The sequence below is a fragment of the Pagrus major genome, chromosome 20, assembly GCF_040436345.1.
Source record: "Pagrus major chromosome 20, Pma_NU_1.0".
Classification (NCBI taxonomy): domain Eukaryota; kingdom Metazoa; phylum Chordata; class Actinopteri; order Spariformes; family Sparidae; genus Pagrus; species Pagrus major.
The window spans coordinates 5,796,213-5,802,212 of NC_133234.1; positions in this window are offsets into that span (position 1 = coordinate 5,796,213).

The window sequence follows — 6,000 nt, forward strand, 5'->3', positions numbered from 1 at the left end:
ATTTTTATGTCTAGATATTTTCATACTTGCCACACTTGATTACTTGTTCCTCTGTGGACTGAGAACATTATCTCACATCTGAGGATCATTAATCCCTTTCAGAAACCAGTGGATGTTGTCATCATGTTAATTTTTTTCAAGGGTTCTTTATATTAGAAAGGTTAATTTCTTAAAGAGTATGTTGTTATTCTACAGTGTATTTTGTGTATTGTCAATGGATCCCAGACCACGTATGTCTTTCAAAACTACCCACAGAAGTTTCATTTTTAAAAGGTCTCAGTAGTTTCATTAAAAACAGATGAACATTGTAGTTGTTGGGACTGTTTTTATCTGCAGATGAATCCACACATGGTGCTCTGTTGTGTATCTGCATGTAGGATTGAGTCATGTATGTGTTTGTATGTGTGTCACCTAGTGTAACAGTGCAGCTCATTAATGTGTTTTTAATAGTTTTGAATGGAGCTCTACAACAGAGGATCAGAGGAATATGAAATAAACATTACCTTGTCATCACCGAGTTGTTTTCATTAATGAAGTGAAGCCGTGACTGAAACCTGACACTGACCGTTATCACAGTTTCCACAACCAAATTGTAACCTGATCAAAACCTTAAAAAACTGAGCAGATATATCTCTTAAACAGGTAAAAGTACTTTTCAGCTCCCAAACAGATGCTGATCAGATGCCATCAGGTGTGCAGAGTGCTTTATTTCTCTGTAGTTGTTCTCATAAGTGAATATGATATTCACGTGATATTCTAAGTATCACCTCTTTAATAGGATACAACTTTTAAAGACAAGCAGGACAATCACAACTAACAATCTATTAGTTCTGTGTGTGTGTGTGTGTGTGTGTGTGTGTGTGTGTGTGTGTGTGTGTGTGTGTGTGCGCGCGTGCCCTTGTGGTATTGGTGGACACAAGTTAATGTGTGGTTATATTTGAACGACTGAGGAATGTGTTGACTGTTGACCTTGGCCAAATGGAAGCCATTATCTCCCCCCGCTGAGGCCTTCCTCCTCTGCTGAGCTGATAAATTAATGAGAGAAAACACAGCGTACATCGATACTCGTGTCGCCAGCAGCCACGGAGACACAGAGAGGGACAGAGACGGAGGGAGGAGGGGGGACAGAGAGACAGACGCTGAGAGACGTACAAATCAGAATGGTAAATATTCTTACTGAAGCACCGGTGAGATCAGACAGGCAGGGAGAGGACAGTTAAAAACAGCAACCATTTATTATTCATTCCAGCTTTAAATAATTATATAGAAGTATAAAACAAACAGAAAATGTAAATGTAAATGTAAGAGTCAAAGGACATAAGCTGAAAAATGGAATATGAAGATGGTTATACATCTGTTTATAAATAACATAAATATCCTACAATGTATCAAATCAAATCAGTTCTATTTATAGAGCCCAAAATCACAATCACATTGTTTCAGAGGGTTTTATGTAAAAACACACACAAAGTAAAGATGCTGTACAGAAGCACACACAGTTAAGAATGAAACAGATGGACAGAAGAACGGCTGAAGGACTTTGAATAACACAATAACACAAAACACTTCACACATGTCTCAAAAGAAGCTCGTCCAGCCATCACACTGCCAATAATTGTCACAAAAGGGAGCACTGCATAAATAATATACTGTTACCTTTAAAGTTGGAATGATTTTTATATAAATCAGTATTTCATTATAAAACCCTGATTCCAAAAAGTTGGACTGTACTTTAAACTTTAAAGTATATACAACAAGAATAAAATCAGAAATGACACAATTCCCTGCAATATTCTTTATGTTTTTACATATCGTGGCATGTAGTAATTTATTTCTAAATACTGTAATAAAAAGTTGAAACAACAAAAAATTTAAAAATCCTGAAATTCCACAGATGTGATAATAACTACAACAAAATCCATCAACAGTATGTTGGGTATGATCACTCTTACTGACACAGCACAGTGACGGTTCTCGTTCTCCATCTATAAGATAGAGAGGGAAGATCTTCTGTGTGTTGTGATATTGTTACTGCAGAGATGCACAACATTTACCATCAATCTGTTTTGATTTCAACAGTTTTGAAAACTGTGTTGGCATTTAAAAAAATGTGCTGCAAATAACACATAATGTGCATTTTGTGGGACAGAAGTGAAGAATGATCACAGTGTGGTTAACACACAGTTTCAGTCTGGTTCAGTGAATGTTAGCAATAAAAAACAACTGTGTCACTGTTCTGGGTGCTTCTGTCCTTCTCTGAGGAAGAAAACTTAAAGATCAAAAGACTTTTAGTTAAAACTGATTAAAAAAAACAACTAATAATATCTGAACTGACTAAAAAAGGGTTTAACACCAAAGTGTGAGGCTGAGTCATGTGACCTGACTCATGAATTGTATGACTCTGGATAAAATTCAAATCAACATACTACTGGTTTAAAAAAGGCATTAATAACCTAATTTCAGATTAAATTGGATTACGCTGGACAAGCTGTTCTGAGACATTTTATGTTTAGTTTTTTTTTCAGTGTTGTTTGGGTTTTTAAATCAAGTCTCCAGCTGCTTCAGTTGTTTAGGAGAATGCTGCAACACTGTTTTACCGTGAAGCTCCAGAAATGTTTTGTGGACTACAAGACTACGCCTGACTTTCATCAACATGGAGGGAATAGACAATGAAAGTTTCATTTTTGGGTGAACTTTTCCTTCAGTAAAGACACAGGTGAGTCGAGAACAGTTTCATCTTCAGCAAATGTGCACTCACACACACACACACACACACACACACACACACAGACACACACACACACACACACAGTAGGAAACAGACTAATCAGTGCAGCCTGGGACCAGTTAGTCATGTCTACAGCTCTCAGCTCAGAGGAACTACCAGTTAAATTGGCCGTGTACTGATCGGTGTTGAAAGAGAACAAACAGCGGCTCATGTGCTCTGCTGGGTGGCCAACAAACAGCTTATAATGATGACAAATGTTCCTGGGTGGACCATGAGGGATACAGTGAGTGGCACACCAACATTAACCTGCCATTAGCACAGTGTGCTCCTTGTAGCCAGGAACAGTTAGTGATGAGAAGTGGGTCAAGTTTACTGTTTTTCATTATGTTCACATTACTTCCACTGCATTCAGCATCTTACTATTATTTATCCGTCCGATACTGTCTGTTTTGAATTTTAAATCTTTTCCATTAATTTGTTTGCCCATTTAACAGAGACAATGTAGAGGAGTCTTTTATACTCATACACAGGAAAAAGAAGTGCAGTCAGTATGTGTACAGTATTTAGGGCACCTTGCTGAATCTAGTTTGCAGCCCCCGTTCTTGGGTTAAAACAAGAGCAAGACCAGTTTAGGACAAAAACATCAGAACAGATAAAACACACGTGTATATGCAGGTGTGTAAGTGTGTATACTGTACATGGTGTGTGTGTGTGTGTGTGTGTGTGTGAGTGAGTGTAAGTACGCTCATTTTTTTTGTTGATCATTAAAGCCACTTGTGTTGTGAAACTTTTGAATACTGATTGTGTTTCTATTCTTGCAGTAAATTGTTCCATAGCTGCGAGCCTGACTTCTTAGTTATTATATTTAGACCTTGTGGTTGATATATGTGTATTTACTGTCTATATATAGTGATTATAACTATGTAAAACAATTGATAATATGATAATATAATGAAGCACCTTTCTTACAAAACAAAAGCTCAAAAGGGCTTTACAATTTAAAAGTTGAATTGAGCTGACACTTTAAACAACAGATAGAATAATTTATTTTAAATACATTTAAAAAGAGGAAGAGAGACAAATAATACACTGTAATAAAAAACATTAGAATAAAAAATATATGTTCTTATGACCACCTATCCCCTTTCACCAACATCATCATCTTCTCACAGTATTCTCTAAGATTGACTGGTAGTGAAGACCTGTCAGGGTTTAGATGAAAGGCTGAGTAGTAGTTTGAACGCATCAGTTGATGTTACTGTCCTCAGATCCAGAGGCAGAGAAACTCCTCGTTTGGCTCCAGAACCAGAGCAACTTCAGTCTGATTATCTGCAGAGAGTCTCTGGATCTGAGGGCTCATTATCTTTATATCACAGACGACATCATAGTGTACATTCAGTACAGATTACAGTCATAATATGGACTATATAGAATATTCTCAGACTATATTCTCTATTTGATTGTCAGTTGTTCATGGATTTAACTGTATTTGGCTTTTTTAACTACTACATGAAGATCAGAACTCGTTATCTGATTATGTTTTCATCATCATTTAGTTATGTCATATCATCTGGTAACAAAACAATCATCAGTTTGTTTGCGAGACTTTGATAAATGTCTCATTATGTTTCTTTATCTACAGATAACAAACTTTTGTGGTCTGGTGTCATCATGGAGTCATTCTGCTCCACCCTGGTAGAAATGAGCTTTCTAGAAGAGATCACAGGATAAATAATAGAAACAAAAGTTAAAATGACCACATGTTGCTATGAATAACCTCATTAGCTCCAGTCTAGATGCAAAAATAAATTGGAAAAGAGAAAATTACATATATAACCATTGTTGTTTGAGTGAAGAGACTATCTCTACCACCAGTTGTGTATTCTAAGGGTTGTAAAAGGAAAAGTAAAGATACCGAGTTAAAATATTAAAGGCCACCGATATTAAGTATCAGAAGTACAAGTAAAAGTAAATTTAACATATATTAAGCATATGTATATCATGGGTTGATTATCAGATCCAATATTCAGCATTTTTCTGATTATTAGATTCAGTGCGAATACATTTAACCTGCAACCAAGTAACTGGTGACTAATGCTGTCAAATAAATGTAGTGGTCCAATATAAAGTACAATATTTGCCTCCAAAATTTAGAATAGAAATATAAAGTAGCAGAAAATGGAAATACACAAGTAAAGTTGGAGCACCTTTGAGTTGGATTTTGATTACTTGAGTAAATGTACCTACTAACACTCCATCACCACGTATACTATGGAAGTGCTTCAGTATTGCATGTCTTGAAAGACACACAGAGGGGTGAGAATCACAGTAAAAGCTCAACACATCCATTTTTGTCTACATTTTCTAAAATTCAACTTGACATCTTATTTTTGTTACATGCTCCCTGATTGGTTAATGCTAATGTATTTTAAACTCCTTGCCTCCGGTCAGTACCTCGACGTTCTCATATACAGTAAATCTTTAGTCTCCAAGTCCAAACTCAAATAATCCTGATGGCGTCACTATGACATCATCAGAAGATATTTTTCACAGGCTGAGGAGTTCTCCCATAAAAAGTAATCTGATAGTCATGTGTTAAATCTGTAGACTTCTCCTTTAAGACTCTCCATCAGTGCAACGGTCCAAGCTGAGTGGACAGACTTTCAAGTGGCACTGCCGGCACAATAGCTCAAAACAAAGAAGTGAAACCAGTGTGTACTCCAGAGACAACAGTAATGTGCATGTCAGCAGGGCAGTAGACCATGGCAAACTTTTTAGAAATGTACTCTATATGCACACTCCAAGGCCATCATATACTGCCCCTCACAAGTACCGTCGCGTCAAGTCAAGGTGCCCACCAGCCTTGCAAAACATACATCAAGCGGAGACATGTAGAGGACACTCAGTCAGCCAGGTGTCAGTGTTTTCCAGACACTGGTTTATTTGTGGCAGCCTGCCACAGGATTGACCCACCCTACTCTGCTGATATTCTTACCCTACAAAAGCTCAGAGATGACTATATTTCTTTAAGGCGCAACCTATAAAATATGCCCAGAATCAGAAGATAGCTCCAAAACTAGAGACCATCTTGCTATGATATCATACCAGATGTGATGCCCACTAACTCAGCTCTCATGGGTCGGACCACACCATTCTTCAAACTCGGCCTACACACTTATAAAGGTTTGAAACTGTATCTTGCACAGTTCAGACAATATATAAAAATTTGACAGAAGGACGTATAAGCTAAGTCTGCCAGGACTGCAATTTTG